Source organism: Bombina bombina, unplaced genomic scaffold (assembly GCF_027579735.1).
Source record: "Bombina bombina isolate aBomBom1 unplaced genomic scaffold, aBomBom1.pri scaffold_1077, whole genome shotgun sequence".
In the NCBI taxonomy this organism is placed as follows: domain Eukaryota; kingdom Metazoa; phylum Chordata; class Amphibia; order Anura; family Bombinatoridae; genus Bombina; species Bombina bombina.
In genome coordinates, this window is record NW_026512895.1 from 51,355 (window position 1) to 74,696 (window position 23,342).

At 33.5% G+C, this 23,342-nt stretch overlaps 1 non-coding gene across 1 annotated transcript; it reads right to left on the reverse strand.

Annotated features, from left to right (window-relative positions):
• Positions 1 to 20,277: 20,277 nt before the first annotated feature.
• Positions 20,278 to 20,393, reverse strand: LOC128644591 (U5 spliceosomal RNA). The gene has a single exon (XR_008400023.1). It is a non-coding gene; the product is annotated as a U5 spliceosomal RNA (small nuclear RNA).
• Between the last annotated feature and the right edge of the window lie 2,949 nt (positions 20,394 to 23,342).

The window sequence follows — 23,342 nt, forward strand, 5'->3', positions numbered from 1 at the left end:
TCCTCACTCTCAGTAAAAAAGCCCCTGCTCACACCTAGGTCAGATCCTCTAGCACAAATACTTTAGTAATAATGGATTGTGGACTCTCACTAAATTAAAAAAATTTTTTGGAGGCTTGCTATTCATATAGTAGGCTAATAATGGTGTTAATAACAGGATGGTATAAAATTTTAATAAATAACATTAATATACATTTAAAGGAACAGTAAACCATAAAAAAAATGTTATATAATTCTGCACTATTGTGCAGAATTATATAACATTATAATAGCGCAAACATTGTAAAACCAAATTTCCCCTTTGAATTTAAAAAATAACTGCTGTTTTACAGACCCGCTCTCTGTGATCTTCTGAGCGGGTCTGTTTTTTTCTAACAGCGCATCGGGCCAGCTGTATAGTCACAGCCCGGCCCGACCGCGCCATAGCACTAAGTGCAGCTCGCTCCTGCTCTGTCAGACAGCAGGAGCGAGCTGCGCTGTGTATAATGGCGCGGTCGGGTCTGTAAAACAGCAGTCTGTAAAACAGCAGTTATTTTTTAAATTCAAAGGGGAAATTTGGTTTTACAATGTTTGCGCTATTATAATGTTATATAATTCTGCACTATGTGCAGAATTATATAACATTTTTTTTTATGGTTTACTGTCCCTTTAACATAATATTGTGTATCTGGGAGTTGTTGAAACTGCTGGAGTTGATTTCCATAGTAAACTTAGTAATATTATAGCATTTGTGTTCTCATTTACTGTTCCCAAACTTTTAGTGTCACTGTCTTCACGTTATTATTGGTTGTGGTGATTTAGTAACATTCCTGTATATTCCATCAGGCCACATATTATTACCAAATGATCTCTGTTCCCTATTTCATACAGTTAATAATTGTCTGCAGTTACAGAACTGTAAAACTATTTACCTGATATCTTATTAGGGAAAATCATAATCACACATTATTGTTATTTATTTCTCTTGGAGTTAACAGCCTATAGGGGAGTTGTAATTGCTGAGGTGCTCTGGGGTTTCATCTAATACAGTATTTATTTTCTCTTGATACCAGCACTAGGTTTGCTTTATCTTGTATAGATCATTTGAGGATCGGTGAATCTAGAAAGACCCATTAGTAAATCTGCTCTGTGTAATAAACTAGATCACTTGTGTGGTCAGTGAGTATACAGCACTCTCTCATGATAGCAACACCCTAATAGAACTAACATATTTGCACCAGAAACCTAACTGCTTACACTCTCTATATTATTGTATGAAATCCCATTCTACTTTATTTCAACGATAATGTAGCTATGAATGTGGCAAATCCTCAACGAATTATATTAGTCTCGTGATTGTTCTTCTCCACAAAAATCATTAAAAAAGGGCAAAATATTTAATAAATCTGTAAAGGAAATTAGCCAACTTAAGGAAATAGTTGGTTCAAAATGCAGGACCTTTGAAGATCTTAGAAATTAATTTAATCTTTCCCACAAAGAATTCTTTGTATAGCTACAGATTGGTCATTTCTTCTTAGAACAATCTAGAGAACACCCTGATAGTTGGACTTGGGGCTCGTTAGATCCTATAATTAACCTGTAGAGGTTAGGCAAGAAATCTATCTCTATTCTATATAAGACGCTTAAGGAATTCCAAAGCCTGGGTAATTTACAAAAGATTGCTAATAAATGGTATGCAATATATAAAGGGGATCCATTAAAGAGTATTCAGAAACGTTTTTTATTAGTAAATCAAGCAACTGCTTCATTATCTTGGATAGAATCTCACATGAAACTAATAAATAAGATTTATATTAAACCATACTTAGATTCAAAGTGGAGTATGAAGGATATTCCATCATGTTGTAAATGTAACTTTCCTGCAGCAGATGTTTACGCATTGTTTCTGGAGCTGCCCTAAAGTCCAACAATTTTGGGATTTTTTTTTTTTTTTGGTATAATAAAACTAAATCTGTATTTAAAGGGACACTGAATCCAATTTTTTGTTTTATGATTCAGATAGAGCATGCAATTTTAAGCAACTTTCTAATTTACTCCTATTATCAATTTTTCTTCGTTCTCTTGCTATCTTTATTTTAAAAAGAAGGCATCTAAGCTTTTTTTTTGGGGGGGGGTTCAGAACTCGGGATAGCACTTTTTTTTATTGGTGGATGAATTTATCCACCAATCAGCAAGGACAACCCAGGTTGTTCACCAAAAATGGGCCCGCATCTAAACTTACATTCTTGCATTTCAAATAAAGATACGAAGAGAATGAAGACAATTTGATAATAGGAGTAAATTAGAAAGTTGCTTAAAATTCCATGCTCTATCTGAATCACGAAAGAGAAAATTTGGATCCAGTGTCCCTTTAACTTTTCGGATATCCATGTTTTTTTCTTAGTGGCTAGCTCGTGTGAATGGCGGAACAATAAGTTTATAAATATTGTAATATTAAAGGGCAGAAACATGCTCTTAAAGAATTAGAAATGTAAAAAAAAATATTTGAATGACTGAATTTAGTCAACTTTTATGTACCCAACTGATAACAGAACAATCTGATACATCTATTGAATCTGAAACCCAAATTAAATTATTATTCAGTTAATGGGGACAACTTATCAATTCCTATCCTTAAGAATCCCAAATACAATTAATCTATCCCTTTAGAGGATCTGATTACTTATTTGGAGCAATCGAAGGGAGATACCCTAACATATATAGAACATCAACTAAATAGGGAGAGAGGGGGACTCATAGCCCAATTAGATATATAGGTTATAGATTTTTCTTTATTTCCCACTTTGTTTAGATAATGTATGGATATAAGTTTATTTTTTGGGAATATACCTATAGGGTAAAATATAAATATAAGAAATATAACTAAGTTTAATTATCATTCCGAGTGGATAATAAAGTTGAGATTTTAACAAGCAAGTTAAAAAATGTTTTAGTACCCAGAACTGCATTTTGACTACTTAGTAGATATAAGTTTGTCTCTCTTTATTTTCTGTATATGATTGATATTTATTTAGTATAATTTGGTTAAAGTCAGATATTAATATAGTGGATATATAATTGTATAAATGGTCAGATCTGGGATTGGACTGATAAGAATATTGTTAAGCACTATCAGATATGGTTATTGCATTTATATACTAACACCCCTATAAGGTATATAGTTGTTTTCGTGTGTGTATTTCTTCTTTATTTTATTTTTTTGAGATAAAGTATAAAACTCCAGCAATGTGATGTAAAACTACAAATATATGCCTGTTTATTTTTACTGTTAAACTTTAATGTATACACAATTTATTTGTATAGTTTCTGTAACTCTATCATTGTTTTGCCTTGCAAGGCACTGATCCTGTATTTTTGACACATTGTTGGCTCTAAAAAATAAAAAAAAATAAAAAAATACAAAAGTAAATTGGTAAAATTAGAAGGGGAGATTAGTGCAGACAGATCAGAGAGACAAAAACTTGGTATCATTAATATATATAAGATCAGCACCACCTAACCTTGTACACTATTCTATGAGTTACTATTCAAGCCTGAATAAACCCACTTGGTTGATCGTTTCTGATGGTCCTCGTCTTTTTGTTGTTCCTATATATATATAAATAAATAAAAAAAACTAAGTATCCATTTATGAAAAAAAATTTTTAGAAGCATTGCTACCATACATAGAAAAAGTTACAGAGATCCAGCACCTGGGATTTACAGTGTGCAAACTAAGGGGCACTGCACAAAACCCCCCAAAAAAGGTATCAGTGTAAAAGATAGTCGCACCACTGAATTACCAAAAAGTTCACAAATTTATTGAGCCAATTTCCAAAAAATCAACAACGTTTCGGACTAAAGTCCTTAGTCATGTATAGTTACACATACAGACACTAACTCCATCCTTAAATACCCGTACAAACCCCACCTTGCAAGCTAATTAGATCACCTGTATATAATATATAAAACACCTTTACATAATACTACCACCTAGTGGTCATTTACTGAAATATATAGAACACCTTCACATAATACTACCACCTAGTGGTCATTTACCAAAATATATATAAAAGCCAAGCATAGAATTTACACATAGTCAATATGCATACATAAAAAGTACAAATGAAATTTGAACTTGAAATTTAAGAACTGGCTTAGAGTCAAGTTTAACGATTATGATCTCTGCAATTCAGAATATAGAGACCGCCCTGCTATATTTTGGGAGGCAGCAAAGGCCGTAATAAGAGGTGAAATCATAGCCTATGTGGCTATGCTAAACAAAAAAATGCAACAAAGAGAAAAGGAACTAACAAATGCAATAACAAATGCATATAACCGATTCTTCCTCGACCAAAACTCAGCTAACTGGGTCAATTATAACAGAGCTAAAAGCAATAAAGATGCTTTCTTATTATATAGAGAAACTCAGAAAGAATTAAAACTACAGTCTAAATTATATAAATATGGAAATAAATCTGGGAAATTGTTAGCTAAACTGGTCAAAAGCGAAAAAAAACCTCGCTAATTGATAAACTAGTTCTAGGGGGGAAGGAAACACTTAAATACGAGGAAATAGCGGAAGAGATGGAAAAATATTATCAAGAACTGTACTCCTCCAGACCCTCTGATTCAGCTCGAGCGGAGGATTTCTGGAGCAAAATATCAGTTCCTAAGATATCTACTGATATATCTGAAACCCTTAATGCTCAAATCACAGAGGAAGAAATTAAGAAAACTATCTCTGACCTTGCCCTAGACAAAGCCTCTGGGCCGGATGGGCTACCCAATGAATTTTATAACATTTTATCTTCAGAGATATCATTACATCTCTGTAAACTATATAACTCTATGTACATAGATGGAGAAGGGGTGACAAAATCTTTTTCATCCTCCTATACAACTCTAATACTCAAAAGCGGGAAGGATCCAACCTTGAGGGAGTCATATAGGCCAATTGCTTTATTAAACTTTGATTATAAGATCTTTACATCAATTCTTGCCCAAAGATTACAAAAAATATTAGGTGATATCGTTCATAAAGACCAAGCCGGGTTCTTAAATTCTCGAAACGCCTCGGCACAAATTAGAGAGATCTTGGTAACATCAGAATACTTTTTTTACATGGGAGAGGAGGGGAGGAGGGGGGAGAGGACCCCACCGGACTTAGCGGTCATCTCAGTTGATGCCGAGAAGGCATTTGACTCGGTTCAATATGATCATCTTTTTTTCTCCTTAGAAAAGTTTAGGTTCACAGGAAGTTTTTTTGATTTTATTAAAAATTTATATAACCAGCCCTACACGAGGCTAATTGTAAATAATTTACTTTCCCCGCAAATTGTACTGGGCAGGGGAACTCGTTAGGGCTGCCCCCTCTCCCCTCTCCTCTTCAACCTTTGCATCGAACCCTTGGCAATTACGATCAGGCAACAACTTGAAGGCATTAAAATAGGGAATTATGAAATAAAGTTTGCTTTGTATGCAGATGATATTCTTATATATTTATCAAATAGTAAAATCAACCTTCTTAAACTATTAAAAATCATTGGTCAATTTGGTTCCTTCTCGGGGCTATAAAGTGAATACTACGAAGTCAGAATTATTTTGGCTTAGGAAAAATAACTCTTCTCCTAGCAACATTCCTTTTTGCCTAGTTAAAGATTCATTCAAATACCTGGGCATCAATATCCCGAGTGATCCAAAAGATCTATACAAGCTTAACATCCCACCAGTTATATCAACACTTAGAGAAAAGCTTAGAAACTGGGAGAGTCTGCCACTCTCTATCTCTGGACGGATAGCATTATTCAAGATGGTCCTTTTTCCTAAATTGCTCTATGTTTTACAGAATACAGCAATAATGCTACTAGAAAGAGATATACGAGTAATAAATAGCATGCTCAGGAGATTTATCTGGCAAAAAGCCAGACCCAGGATCTCATTGAACAAATTGTCATCTTCAAAAGTTTATGGAGGCTTTGCCTTGCCAGATATAAGGCTGTATAATCTGGCTTTTTTAGCACGAATTGCAGTTGATTGGATCTTCTCTAAGGATTATGTGTTGAACAATAAACTTGAAGAGAAAATCTGCTATCCATACTTACCAACAGCTCTGTTACATTGTGAACCCTAAGAGTGGCCAATTAATATTAGAGCACTTAAAATGTTTCTTAATCCCTTGAGGGCCTGGAGGAGGATAGGAAAGCTTTTGGATATAAACTGTCAGGTGTCACAATATTTACCTTTAATAGGCAACCCCAAATTTCAGGCAGGCCTTGATTCACCTGTGATCAAAAACTGGTATATATCAGGATTGGATAGACATATACTTTGTGGATCAAGAGAGAAAATGCATCAAAGCATTTGATGAACTTAAAAATAATTTTAAATAAGGAGTTTTTTGCGTACTTACAGACAAGGCATTATATCATAGACATGATGCGGATAGCTAAGTGGCGATGGGATTTAGGCAGCCTAGAGGGATGGCTCACCTTAGTAAAGAACGGGCTGATGTCAATCACCCCATGCTATCACTTACTGGGAGATGGCAAAGGGAAACATCTTCTCGAAAAATTAGCCCAGGACTGGAATCTAGTCCTGATGCAAGACCATATCGACAGTCAATTCATAAAAACCTCCATCTATAGAGTGTCTCAGGCTACAATCTCAGCTATATGGAGGGAGGCCCATCTGAAACTTATACACAGATATTATTACACCCCTGAAAAAGCATTCAAGCTTAAGAACCCAAACTTTGATAAATGTCCTAAATGCTCTATGAAGGCTGCAGATTTGAGACATATGATTTGGGACTGTCCATTGATCAGACAGTGCTGGCACAAAATGGAATTCTGGGCGAAGACGTCAATTAAGATCTCCTCTCTGGATCTCTCATTGACCCAGGCTATATTCTGCTTAAATAACCAAGAAGAACATCAGCTTAATGGAAAATTAATTATTTCAATTATCTTAGCAGTTAGATACTTAATCTTCAAGAAGTGGAAGTCAAGAAACCTACCAACAGTACTAGAGATTAAAAACTTTCTTAAAAAACAATGTATCCTAGAGCAGCGAGATACCAACATTGATAAGGAATCAGATATTAAGTCTTTTTTTTAAAAAATGGGCACCATTTATTAAATCACTCACAGTGTCAGAAATTGATCAAATAATATTCCCCTTTCAAAACTCGGAATTTGTACTTCTGGGAATATGGTAAAGAGAGATGGATTGTAATTCCTCCCCCTCTCCCTCCTGTGTGGTGTGGGTTTTTTTTTTTTGTGTAACCTCCATAGGCTTATAGTTTGGGGGTTTTTTTTGGATCTAGTAATACTGATGATTGTGAAATGAACAACGACTGTGTTTAAATCATGTGTTGTACCCTTAGAAAAAGTATTATTTATAATATGTTAAAAATTCTAATATAGAGATTGAAAGCAAAATTGCATGCTCTATCTGAATCATGAAAGAAAAAATGTGGGTTCAGTATCCCTTTAATGAAAATATATCTTGGAACTAAGATACATGACATTTAATTAACAGATCATACATGTAACTCACTTCAGATTAATAAGAGGGATCTGAATCAAGGGAATAATAATTTCTTTTTTCCTAAATATATGGTGGACAACCTTAAATTTTAATATGAGCTGAGAAAATTATGGAGATAATTTTTAAATAATAATAATAAGGCATACTTAAATAAAATCAAAATCTTCTGGGAAGCTGCTAAGGCCTTTTTTAGAGGTGAGATTAAATCTTTAATGTCCAAATGGAAAAAGATTGCTAAGTTAACAGAATTAAAACTTTTGAATACTGTAAAGAGCACCTATAGAAAATATATTGAGAACTTTAACTCAAGAAACTGGCAACAATATCAAGAAGCTAAAAAAAGAAAGAGACAGCTACTTATATCAAAAGGAGCACCAAATGGAAATAAAAAACAAAGCTTCCTTTTTGAATTTTAATGGAAAAACTACTAAATGGCTTGCATATATAGTTAAAGCACATAAAAAGAAAAACCACATAGTGGCCATTAAAAACAAAATAGGAAGATTTGTATCTAATGAGGATATAGTTAAAATATTCCATAACTTTTTCCAGGAAGTGTACACTTGCACAGGAGTAAATAGTAAGGAAACATATGCCTTTTGGGAGAAAATTAAATTGCCTAAACTGTCTAAAGAGAGCTTAGATAGTCTAAATGAACCAATTTCACAGGAAGAAATCCGCGAAGGGATTCAACATATGGCGTTGTATAAGGCCCCAGGACCTGACCAACTGCCTTCTGAATTCTATAAAATATTACAAGATTCTATTTTATCAGTCTTACAAAACCTGTTTAATGAGTATTTTACACAAAATAAAATGTCTTTGCCTTACTTCTCCTCTTCTATAATAACACATTCTTAAAAAGGATAAAGATCCAGAGTTGTTGGATGCGTATAGACCCATCTCCCTATTTAACAATGACTATAAACTATTAACAGCTATAGTGGCTAAAAGACAAACTTATTTTGGACCCTCTTATACACACAGACCAACCTGGATTTATGCTAGGAAGGAACCCCACAAAAAAATATGCGGAGTGCTCAAAGTTATTGAGCATATATGGTGTAATAAATCTAAATTAAGAATAAAGACACATCAATAATTACAATTGACGCGGAAAAAGCCTTTGATTCCATCACATGGGATCATCTATTGACCTCTATAGACAAATTTGGTCTAAGAGGGCATTTTAAAGGATTTGTAAAAATGATATATACGAAGCCAATTTCGAGACTTTCAATTAATGGGCAATACTCCCCTACGATTAATATCTCTAAAGGCACGAGACAAGGCTGCCCTTTATCTCCCTTACTTTTTAATCTTGCAATCAAGCCATTAACAATAATTTTAAGAAAAGATTTAGAAGGCATCTTTCTGGGGGGAAGGAAAGTATTATTCTCACTTTATGCGGATGACTTATTAGTATTTATAGAAAACTCACAGAAAAATATTCCTATTTTACTAGACATTATACATCACTATAGTCTGTTTTCCGGCTATAAGATTAATCTCTCCAAGTCTGAAATACTCTGGCTGCATAAAAATGCAAATATTATTCCCCTCACTTCATTTAAGGAGGCAGAAGAACAGATTAAATATTTAGGTATTATCTTAAGCAAAAATCCAGGCAATTGGAATGAGTTAAATTATAAAAAAGTATGGGTATCTGCAGCAAGAGATTTACATAACTGGAAGGCCTTACTCCTCGGTATCTCAGCAAAAATTCATAAGGTGAAGATGATCCCTCTCCCCAAAATATTATTTTTCTGTCAAAATTTACCTCTCTTTATAAAAGAGAAAGATCTTAAGAAATTTCATTCAAACTGTCTACAGTTTCTTTGGAAAGGCAGGAAAGCATGTATAGCACTAAAAAGATTAATGCAGAAAAAAGAATATGGTGGGTTCGGTTTTCCAAATATTAAACTTTATAATAGGGCATTTATGGTTAAGATCGTCTGTGATTGGTTAGTAGAAAAAGACCTAGTGTCATACTCACAACTAGAACACAATTTGATACACCCATTTTCACTAAAAGGGTTACTCCATCTCAATCTCAGAAACATACCCAAAGAGGTGACTAGAAAGAAAACAGTATATAATGTAATAGTCTCTTGGATTAAACATAACAAGGAACTTGATATTAATAATCAGTTGTCATGCTATCTCACTATACGAGGTAATCCAGACTTTGTACCTGTGCTAGAACAAAGTATCTTTAAGAAATGGGAGCAGAAGGGCTTGATTTATGTTACGCAACTAACAGATCCAGAATTACAGACAATTAAAACATTTGATGTATTGGCACAGGAATTTGCTCTATCTCCAAAATAATTTTATGCTTATTTACAAATTAGACACTTCTTTTATAAGTTAAAAGAGACACATGGGGTTAACTGGTCACTGGGAGTAATAGTTGCCTGTCTGAAGGCATATCAAGCAGGGCTGACCCCAATATCAATATGGTATAATCTAATAATGCAGAAAACTGGACAAAATAATTCAGAGAGAATTATGGACAACTGGAATAAAGAGTTTAGAGAGATTTCAGTAAAAGAGATCACACTGAGCATCAAAAGAGTTCATAAAACCTCTAACTCAATCAGCTGGAAGGAATTGCATGTGAAAATTCATTATAGGTCATACATGACCCCAGCAACTATTGCAAAGTGGTCTAAACAAGATAGGATGAGATGCTCCAGATGCAATTTTCCAGATGTCGATATTAACCACTGTTTTTGGTCATGTCCCAAAATAAAAAATTCTGGAGTAGAGTTAATTTTTGGATTAATAGATTTCTGGAAAGGAAATGTAAGTTAGAGCTACAGTATATATTCTTTCTACACCCCAATATAAATGATATGGAGAATTTAGCCCTAATTAACACTGCAATCTTGATCGGAAGCAATGTCATATTGAAGTCTTGGAAATCTAAATATAGTTCCACGATTAAAGAATTTACTAACAAAATAATGATACAGAGGAATTTAGAGCAGTTCAATGTAAATATAACACAGGAGAAGAGGGTGGCTATTTTTTTTTCAGAAATGGTTTAAAGTGATATTGACATTCCCAGTTGGGGTCCAAAAACAGATAATTTACCCCTTTAGGAAATTTGATTACTTTAGCATGGCACTCTTAACCAGGGATTTTCCAGACTTTTGGGGAGATTGAGGGGGAGGGGGGGGGGGAGAGGAGTGGATACACTATATTTTTTTTTATTTTTTTTCTTGTTGTTGTTTGTGTTGTTTTTGTTATAGACGAGTGATAGGTCCTCCTGATATAATAGAGGATAGAGTAACTACAGTAACAGTGGTTCTTAAAGAGCTTTTTTTGGAATTATTGTGACAAACTGTTTTCTGTTTTGTGAACACAACCATAATAAAAGAAGGAAAGAAGGGAGGGGAAGAGGAGGTGGTGAGAGGTTTTGGGGTGTTTCCCCTCCCTCTTTTTTTCTCCCTATTGTATGTTATTTTATGTTTCTTATTTTATAGACAAAATCTTAACAATGTGGATAAAATATTTTCCTTTTTGTGCAAACATAACATGTAATACTGATTAAGTTATTATTTTTTGGATGATCACTCCTGTTTCTGAAATGTAATATCCTTCCCTCTGCGTGGGGATAAACAGCAATATTATTTGTGATTGTAACCACATGTTAAATATAAATAATGATTTAATAATAAAAAAACAAAAAATTCTGATGTACAAAGAGTACAAACCTGTTTCAGATAAGAGAGAGAAAAACTCTGTCTATATAATTACAGAATAACTTATTAGTAAATGATTATTTTCTTTACAAGGATGAGTGAGATATATTATTTACTGCACAACAGATTCACCAGGAACCTCTCAAGCTTCGTTAGTTTTGTCATTTCAGCCTCACGTTATTTTATGCTGCTGATTTTCTGTGGTACTTTAGTAACAATCTTGTTTATTTTATCAGCTCACATCTCATTAGCTTTGTTCATTATTCAAATAATTTATTAGTGTTTGTAACTGTGCTACTGAGCTGCAAAACTATTTACCTAATTTCTTATAGAGTAACATTGTAGATAACACTGTCACTCAAGTAACAATTCAGCTGAATGATAATCTGTAAATTTTGTGACTGGTTAGAGAAATAAATATTACACTTTAAAGAAAGGCAGAGAAGAGAATAAATCATTAATAATCTTATTCTTCTATATTTTAATTTAAAGGGACAGTTTAGTTAAAATTAAACTTTCATTATTCAGATAGGACTTCATAGGTAGGTTCATATGCTAATTGCTAAGCTCTTGAAGGCAGCCTCTTATTACATGATTTTTTTAATTGCTTTTCACAGCAAGAGACTGTTAGTTCATGGGGGCCATATAGATAATGCTGTGTTAACGTCCGGGGAGTTATTTAACCCTTTCATGACAGGGTCAATTTGTCTACAATGGAACAATGTTCCGATGTAGACAAATTGAAATCCTGCAATCAAGATTTCAGTTATGGGATCGGGTCAGGGGGGCATCCCTATGACGCTATAGGCACGCCGCCCAGACCGCAATCAGATCCAGGAAGCGCCATTGGTTTCAGGACAGCCAAACTGTTAGGATGTTTTATTCTGTCCTAACGGTGCTAAAGCCCAGCGCAGTTAGGATGGAATAAAACGATATAACGACTTTAAAAGGTTAACCTTTTGCCGCCTTTATGCCATTGTATTCCGTCAAAACGGCGCTGGGCTTTAGCGCCGTTATGACAGAATACATCATAACCAACTGCGCTGCCTAGATTTGATCGCAGTCTGGAGGGCGTTCCTACCATCATAGGTACGCCCCCAGACCCAATCCAATAATTGAAATCTCGCAATCGTGTGCATGATCGCGTGATTTCAATTTGTCTACATCGGAACGCTGTTCCGATATAGACATTACAACCCTGTTATGAAAGGGTTAAGCGTTAGCACAACAAGATACTAAATGCAAGTCCATAAATAATAAATTCAAAGTGATGTGATTAGAGAGCCATCAGAAGATACCTAGATGCAAGGGAATCACTGAAACTAAACGTAAATTACTATAACTGTTAGTTATGTAAAACTGAAGAACAAGTTGCAAAGAGTTTATTTTTCATAACAATCATTACTTTATTGTAGAATGTCCCTTTAAAACATAGCTCTGCATGTGACAGAGTATCTAATAATTATAAACAATCCACAGATGATTCCCCAATATACCACAAAAGCTTTATATGATCAGAAGTGAAACCAGAATTTTTAGGCGATCACAAATTAAAAGGGAGGATTAGTTCAAACCTTTTTAACATAAAAGAGAGATAGATGTTCACTGTATTATTTAAAAATATGTATAGCTAAGTATTTAGGTATGGAAATTGTAACAAATAAATACATAAACCAATAAATAAAATCCCAAGAGATGCAATTAATTATTTAAAAAGTCAATATATTTAGATGATTGTTACAGCAAGGCGCACAGAATTATGGGTATGCAAATGAGAGCAGTCTAGCTGTGATTAGCCTTGTGGTGAGTACTAGCTTTACTGAAGCGTTGTCAGTCTTGCGCATGCGTACTGGGCATCCTACAAACTAATGCTAATAAACCTTATTACCTCGGTGCACTATTTCTACAGTTTTTTCATGTATACAAACGTGTTACTGAACTGAAAAACCATTTACCTGATACCTTTTTAGGCAAATTCTTGTTCTTTCATTGCTGGTGTTTGTTCCTCTCTGAAAGGTATTAGACAACATGCTCAGTACTAGTAAATCTGTTAGTTAGAGGAGAAAATGTCAGGATATATTTTACCAAACTCTATTGATTGGATCTGAAAACAATTGTCCCCTCTCTAAACAGTTATAAAGGCTGTCAGAAATATATTTTTATTGTTACATATCAGATACAACGTTGTAAGTGATAAATTAAATCCAGATTCACTTTTACCCAAATAACTTACTATTTAAATTAGTACCACAATCGGTTTCATATTATCTATTTTACATGTTTCCTTAAATTCTCCTCCAGCACTGAATAGCAACTACACTCTCATCTTCTATACAGTTAAAGGGACAGTTTACTTAAAAATGTTTTCCCTTTAATTTGTTCCCAATGATCCACATTACCTACTGGGGTGCATTAAATTGTTTACAAGTATTTAATTTGTCCTTATATTGGCATCTGAAATAGTTGATTTAGCCTGTGGTATCCCCACCTTTCCTGAAAGTTTTTGGCCTTAAAGGGACATGAAACCCACATTTTTTTATTTCATGATTTAGAAAGAGAATGCAATTTTAATCATCTTTCTAATTTACTTCTATTATCTAATTTGTTTTATTCTCTTGATATTCTTTGCTTAAAAGCATATCTAGATATGCTCAGTAGCTGCTGATTGGTTGCTGCACATAGAAGCCTTGTGTGATTGGCTCACCATGTGCATTGCTTTTTCTTCAACTAAGGATATCTAAAAAATGAAGCAAAATAAATAATATAAGTAAGTTGTAATGTTGTTTAATTTTCTATTCTCTATCTGAATCATGAAAGAAAGATTTTGGGTTTAGTGACCCTTTAAGGCCAAGCTGTGTAAACACAGCCAGCAGAAGAAATTTCACTCACATTGGGGTATAGGAGAGATAAGGTTATAAAATGTTAATTTTCCATTGTTCTCTCCAAGTATTGGTGATTGGTTTACGGACAGATATAGGATAAAGAAGCATGTATATGTACACAATGTGATAAAGTAATGAGATCTGATTATACCTACAGATATAAGATAAAGACACATGTATATGTACACAATGTGATACAGTAATGAGATCTGATTATACCTACATATATAAGATAAAGACACATGTATATGTACACAATGTAATACAGTAATGAGATCTGATTATACCTACAGATATAAGATAACGACACATGTATATGTACACAATGTGATACAGTAATGAGATCTGATTAAACCTATAGATATAAGATACAGACACATGTATATGTACACAATGTGATACAGTAATGAGATCTGATTATACCTACAGATATAAGATAAAGACACATGTATATGTACACAATGTGATATAGTAATGAGAACTGATTATACCTACATATATAAGATACAGACACATGTATATGTACACAATGTGATACAGTAATGAGATCTGATTATACCTACAGATATAAGATACAGACACAGACACATGTATATGTACACAGTCTGATACAGTAATGAGATCTGATTATACCTACAGATATAACATAAAGACACATGTATATGTACACAATGTGATACAGTAATGAGATCTGATTATACCTACAGATATAAGATAAAGACACATGTATATGTACACAATGTGATACAGTAATGAGATCTGATTATACCTACAGATATAAGATAAAGACACATGTATATGTACACAATGTGATACAGTAATGAGATCTGATTATACCTACAGATATAAGATAACGACACATGTATATGTACACAATGTGATATAGTAATGAGATCTGATTATACCTACAGATATAAGATAAAGACATGTATATGTACACAGTGTGATACAGTAATGAAATCTGATTATACCTACAGATATAAGATAAAGACACATGTATATGTACACAGTGTGATACAGTAATGAGATCTGATTATACCTACAGATATAAGATAAAGACACATGTATATGTACACAATGTGATACAGTAATGAGATCTGATTAAACCTACAGATATAAGATACAGACACATGTATATGTACACAATGTGATACAGTAATGAGATCTGATTATACCTACAGATATAAGATAAAGGCACATGTATATGTACACAATGTGATACAGTAATGAGATCTGATTATACCTACATATATAAGATACAGACACATGTATATGTACACAATGTGATACAGTAATTAGATCTGATTATACCTACAGATATAAGATAAAGACACATGTATATGTACACAATGTGATACAGTAATGAGATCTGATTATACCTACAGATATAAGATAAAGACACATGTATAAGTACACAGTGTGCTACAGTAATGAGATCTGATGATACCTACAGATATAAGATAAAGATACATGTATATTTACACAGTGTGATAAAGTAATGAGATCTGAGTATACCTACAGATATAAGATAAAGATGCATGTATATGTACACAATGTAATACAGTAATGAGATCTGATTATACCTACAGATATAAGATAAAGACACATGTATATGTACACAATGTGATACAGTAATGAGATCTGATTATACCTACAGATATAAGATACAGATACATGTATATGTACACAATGTGATACAGTAATGAGATCTGATTATACCTACAGATATAAGATAAAGACACATGTATATGTACACAATGTGATAAAGTAATGAGAACTGATTATACCTACAGATATAAGATAAAGACACATGTATATGTACACAATGTGATACAGTAATGAGAACTGATTATACCTACAGATATAAGATAAAGACACATGTATATGTACACAGTGTGATAAAGTAATGAGATCTGATTATACCTACAGATATAAGATAAAGACACATGTATATGTACACAATGTGATACAGTAATGAGATCTGATTATACCTACAGATATAAGATACAGACACATGTATATGTACACAATGTGATACAGTAATGAGATCTGATTATACCTACAGATATAAGATACAGACACATGTATATGTACACAATGTGATACAGTAATGAGATCTGATTATACCTACAGATATAAGATATAGGCACATGTATATGTACACAGTGCGATACAGTAATGAGATCTGATTATACCTACAGATATAAGATATAGGCACATGTATATGTACACAATGTGATAAAGTAATGAGATCTGATTATACCTACAGATATAAGATACAGACACATGTATATGTACACAATGTGATACAGTAATGAGATCTGATTATACCTACAGATATAAGATACAGACACATGTATATGTACACAATGTGATACAGTAATGAGATCTGATTATACCTACAGATATAAGATACAGACACATGTATATGTACACAATGTGATACAGTAATGAGATCTGATTATACCTACAGATATAAGATAAAGACAAATGTATATGTACACAATGTGATAAAGTAATGAGAACTGATTATACCTACAGATATAAGATAAAGACACATGTATATGTACACAATGTGATACAGTAATGAGAACTGATTATACCTACAGATATAAGATACAGACACATGTATATGTACACTGTGTGATACAGTAATGAGATCTGATTATACCTACAGATATAAGATAAAGACACAAGTATATGTACACAATGTGATACAGTAATGAGATCTGCTTATACCTACAGATATAAGATAAAGACACATGTATATGTACACAGTGTGATACAGTAATGAGATCTGATTATACCTACAGATATAAGATAAAGACACATGTATATGTACACAATGTGATAAAGTAATGAGATCTGATTATACCTACAGATATAAGATAAAGACACATGTATATGTACACAATGTGATAAAGTAATGAGATCTGATTATACCTACAGATATAAGATAAAGACACATGTATATGTACACAATGTGATAAAGTAATAAGATCTAATTATACCTACAGATATAAGATACAGACACATGTATATGTACACAATGTGATACAGTAATGAGATCTGATTATACCTACAGATATAAGATAAAGACACATGTATATGTACACAATGTGATAAAGTAATGAGATCTGATTATACCTACAGATATAAGATAAAGACACATGTATATGTACACAATGTGATAAAGTAATGAGATCTGATTATACCTACAGATATAAGATACAGACACATGTATATGTACACAATGTGATAAAGTAATAAGATCTAATTATACCTACAGATATAAGATACAGACACATGTATATGTACACAATGTGATACAGTAATGAGATCTGATTATACCTACATATATAAGATACAGACACATGTATATGTACACAATGTGATAAAGTAATGAGATCTGATTATACCTACAAGCTCAACTTATTTTATTAGGTTGTGGCTTCAAAATACAAAATCAGCTATTTCATATGCACAGATAAACCTTAAAAGGCAAATTGTCATGCATGTTAGACTCTGCAATTGGTAAAAAGGGAAAATCAATTTCTGGTGTAAGGTTCATTTACATACCCATAATGCATTGCGAAGTTTAGTTAAAAAGAAAAGGTGCTTATTTGTTCTAACATTCAGAATTATTTACATTGTGCACCTAATGATATTATTTTCCTATTGTATTGACATAAAAGCTACTCAGGATGAAGTTTCTCACTCCTCACTCTCAGTACAAAAGCCCCCTGCTCACACCTAGGGCACATCCTCTAGATTAGTGCTTTAGAAAAAAATGGATCGTGGACTCTCATTAAATTAAATAATTTTTGTAGGCCTGCTATTCATATAGTTGGCTAATAATGGTGTTAATAACAGGATAGTACTTAATTTACAACATTAAAGAGCCAGTCAACACAGTAGATTTGCATTATCAACAAATGCAAGATAACAAGACAATGCAATAGTACTTAGTCTGAACTTCAAATGAGTAGTATATTTTTTTTTCTGACAATTTTAAAAGTTATGTCTTTTTCCACTCCCCCTGTACCATGTGACAGCCATCAGCCAATCACAAATGCATACACACTTATTCTTGCACATGCTCAGTAGGAGCTGGTGACTCCAAAAGTTTAAATATAAAAAGACTGTGCACATTTAGTTAATGGAAGTAAATTGGAAAGCTGTTTAAAATAGCATGCTCTATCTGAATAATGAAAGTTTAATTTTGATTGAGTGTCCCTTTAATATACATTTAACATAATATTGTGTAGCTGGGAGCTGTTGAAACTGCTGGCATTTGTTTTCCGTGGTAATCTTAGCAATATTATGGCATTTGTATTCTCATCTACTGTTCACAAAATTTTAGTGTCACTGTCTTCACATTATTATTAGCTGTGGATCATAAGTGGTTATTTAATAACATCCCTATATATTCCACAGGTCACATATTATTACCAAATGATCTCTGTTCCCTATTAATATAGTTAATTATTGTCTGCAGTTACAGAACTGTAAAACTATTTACCTGACATCTTATTAGGCAAAATCATAATCACAAATTATTGTTATTTATTTCTTTTGGAGTTAACAGCCTATAGGGGAGTTGTAATTGCTCAGGTGCTCTGGGGTTTCATCTAATACAGTATTTATTTTCTCTTGATACCAGCACTAGATTTGCTTTTTCTTGTATTTATCATTTGAGGATCGGTGAATCTAGAAAGACCCATTAGTAAATCTGCTCTGTGTAATAAACTAGATCACTTGTGTGGTCAGTGAGTATACAGCACTCTCTCATGATCACAACACTCTAATAGAAAAAACCTATTTACTCCAGAAACCTAACTGCTTACACACTCTATTATTGTATGAATTCCCATTCTACTTTATATCAATGATAATGTAGCTATGAATGTGACAAATCCTCAACGAATTCTATTAGTCTCATAATTGTTCCTCTTCACAGAAATCATTAAAGGGAAAGTCTACGATAGAATGTTTATTGTTTTAAAAGATAGTTAATCCCTTTATTACCCATTCCCCAGTTTTGCATAACCAACACTGTTATATTAATATACTTTTTACCTCTGTGATTACCTTGTATCTAAGATCACATGACATTTTATTATCTATTGACTTGCAGTTAGTACTGCGTTGTGCTAACTCTTAAATAACTCCTTGGGTGTGAACACAATGTTATCTATATGACCCACATGAACTAGCACTCCCCTATCGTGAAAAGCAAATAAAAAAGCACGTGATTAAGAGGCTGTCTGTAGTGGCTTAGAAACAGGCAGAAATTTAGAGGTTTAAATGTTATAAAGTAAAATTACTAGTACAATGTTGGTTGTGCAAAGCGGGGGAATGGGTAGCAAAGGCGTTATCTATCTTTTTAAACAATAACAATTTTAGAGTAGACTGTCCCTTCATTAAAGGGCAAAATATTTAATAAATCTTGAGAGAAACGCAAGCATGTAAAAGAAATTAGTAAAATTAGAAGGTGTGATTAGTGCAGACAGAAAAAAAAACTTGGTATCATTAAATAAATATATATGTTGAAGCATTATAGTAGATATGAGGAGCATCAGATCTTTCTTTAGGAAGCTTATTTAGTCTGCTGCAAAACACAGACCTATACATTTTTTATTAGTGATTACATAATCAGTTATTAACTAATAGTGGCTAATAAGTAGGTGCTTGAGGTTAATACATAGTTAAAGACACTGCTTTGTTAGTCTAGCGGGAAATCAGATAAATTCTGTTTTATGTAATGAATTATGAAGAATCCTAATGTATGGGGACCTTGAAAAATGTTCATAAATTATATATTTCAGAGAGCGCAAAAAAAAGCTGGAAACTGAAAAATGTGCAAAGCATTTTGGGTTTATAAATGATCATACAGTAGAGAAAAAACAGCAGTTACTGTTGTCACTTGCTCGCGTTGTGTGTGTCCAGCAGGGGGCAGTAAAACAGAGCATTTCAATACTTATAATGTTATATTTACTAGCTCCAATTAATAAAACATAACGACTATTGATTCCATTCATATCTGTAAAAAAAAGTCTATAGAAGTAAAAGATTTATCTGACCATAGTAATAATTTAACATCCAACATGACAACTGAAACAAGCTTCTTTATTCTATCTTTTTCCATAAAAAAATAGCTCTGCATGTGGCAGAACCTCAAAAAATTGATGAAAACTCATAGTTGTCCCTCTCCACGGAAATGTTTAGTAAAAGGCGAAAGATTTATTCGCTCTGAAGAGAAACCAGAGTTTGCTGTTGGAGGAGGCAATTCGGATACAAGTTACATGCAAAGCTTTATCTCCTTTAATATCTACTTTTGGTAACTTTACCTAGTTTATAACAGTTAACCCCTTCGCTACCGGGAATTTCAGAGAAAAACATAAAAAATTACCATAGAATTATTAGCATTTTTGCTATCACTCACTTTTTTTTATTTACCTATCAAAACTATATTCTTATTTTAATTAGACAACTCAAGGTATTGATCTAGGTCCATTTTGGTATATTTCAATGCCACCATTTTACCACCAAATGTGATCAAATATAAAAAATATTAACTTTTTCACAAATTTTAGGTTTCTCACTGAAATGATTTACATATCGCTTGTGCAGCACTTGTGCAGTCATAACACAAAAACCTTCTCTGTGATCCCATTTGATCAGAAATAGCAGACATATATGGCTTTGCCATTGCTTTTTGGTGATTAGAAGGTCACTAATTGCAATTGTGCACCACAGTTCTGAAATTAATTAGCTAGTAATGGAAATACTTTATTAATGTAGGTATTAACCTCCTACCTGACACCTCCCACCTCCATGATCCCCTCTTCAAAACCTCTCTAACCCTCCCACCCCCCACTAGTGGCAACCATCTTAGGTACTGTCAAGCAGTCTGGCCTCATTGGCTATTTGTGATCATCTAGCTCCCAGTATTGCACGGCTAAAAAAATATGTGAGTACCAGCACAGTATGGTAAAAGATATTATCTTTATTCAAGACCCATGTTAAAAATAGCAACATTTCAGGGTTAACCCCTTAGTCATGCCATCTGTTACACTTGATTTTTAGTATCCTTTTAAACCTTCTCATATTCGCGCCAAACGTTTCCTAGGATGTGCACTTAGCACCATCTAGTGGCGTACTGTTTACATTACATTTTGACATTTTTATCTCCAAAATAATGCAACATATTAAAAACAAAGCATCACCTTCAACTACTGAACAGCAATCTATTATATGCCTTTACAATGTAATAATAATATGAATATATGCAATAGCAACTTTTAATGATTAAACATACAACATGACTGTATGTACATTACTAACTTTTTATAGAAAGCATGAGAGATCAAAGTCACGATTTAACCCTTTAGGTGCCATGGTTTCCATTTTAAAAATCCACCACATCTTTCTCTGTTTAAGGAGTAGCTCCCTATCTGCACCATTCCTTTGGATCTGGATCTGTTCAATGACTTGGCAGCGTAGCTGGCTGATATTATGGCCCTTTTCACAGCTATGCTGTGACACAAATACAATTCTATCTCTCTTATTCTTATTTTCATCCACCCTATGTACACAATTTTGAATTTCTTTCATTACTCTATCTATGAGGCTTGCAGGGTATCCCCTTTCCAAGAATTTATCCTTCATCTGTTTTAATCTTAATGTTTTATCATCTTCCTCACTTACAATCCTTTGTACTCTGAGAAGTTGGCTTTTAGGGAGAGAATCAATTAATCTCCTAGGATGGAAGCTATCATATTTTAGTAATGTATTCTTGTCAGTATCTTTTGTAAAAGGATCAAAATTTAAACCATTTGCACATTTGGTGATTCTAGTGTCAAGAAAGGTGACAGATTCTTCACTGTAAGTCATAGTGAAATGTAGGTCCCTTACCTCTGAGTTAAGTTCCGCAACAAATCTTTTTAGGGATCCCACGTCGCCCCACCACACGCCAAACACATTGTCTATGTAACGAAGCCAAACAGCGCCATTGTTTTTAAATAGCTGATTCACATAGACCCTTCTTTCTTCTAACTCATTCATATACAAGTTGGCGTATGATGGGGCGACGTTGGAGCCCATCACAGTTCCCTTGACCTGGACAAACCAATTGTCCTGCAAGAGGAAATAATTCCAGTATAAGACAAGGCAGAGTAATTTTTCAACAAAACAACATTGTTCAGCCGTGTATCTACCACTTACCATGAGTGTCTTTCTTATAATTGCTAATCCAGTTTTGTGCTTAATGGAGGTGTATAGACTCCTCACATCCATGGTAAATAGTAGATACCGGCTAGTAGGCAATTCTAGCATTTTTGCTCTTTCCAAAAAGTGACCTGTGTCTTTTACAAAACTGGCCATTTTAATGACCTCAGGTTGCAGCAATTTGTCTATGAATTTAGAAATATTCGTAAATACAGATTCTATACTGGATACTATAGGTCTCCCCGGGGGTCTATTGAGATCCTTATGGATTTTTGGGATCGTGTAAAAAATTCTGGGTCCTGGGTCCTATCCACATATAGATATAGTCCTGGGTTTATCCACATATAGATATAGTCCTGGGTTTATCCCCATATAGATATTCGGCTAATTTCTTATCAATGATCTTGATTTTAATGGATTGATCCAGAATATATTTAATCTTCCTCTGTTGGCGGGGATCTTTCTATAGGTGACAGGGTATTGCACGGCTGCTCCTTCAACAAAGGATACCAAGAAAAAGAAACAAATTTAATAATAGAAGTAAATTGGAAAGTTGTGATCCAGACAGAGCATACAAAGTTGAAAAAAGTTTCCAACTTACTTCTATTATCAAATTTGCTTCATTCTCACTGTAAGCTTTGTTGAAGAGATGCCTAGGTTTATAGTGTCTGGAGCACTACAGGAAAAAGTGCTGCCATCTAGAGCTAGATTTATCAATCCATTTCTCCTAAATTTGCACCTAAAAATGAGCACACAATCTCATCCTCATATTTATCCGCCTTAACTGCGCCTAAAAATACTGTAGATCGACTGTTAATTAATACCTGACACATCAAGTTCAACTAGGTGCATTGGGGCGGCCCAAAAAAGGGGTTAAATTAGAACTGTTTAGTCGCATTTTCAATAGTTCAACTTGTAACGTATTTATTATTTTTTGCCCCCAACGTGTTCTTTACATTCTCCTTCATCTACGCACGAGAACGTTTTCCTTT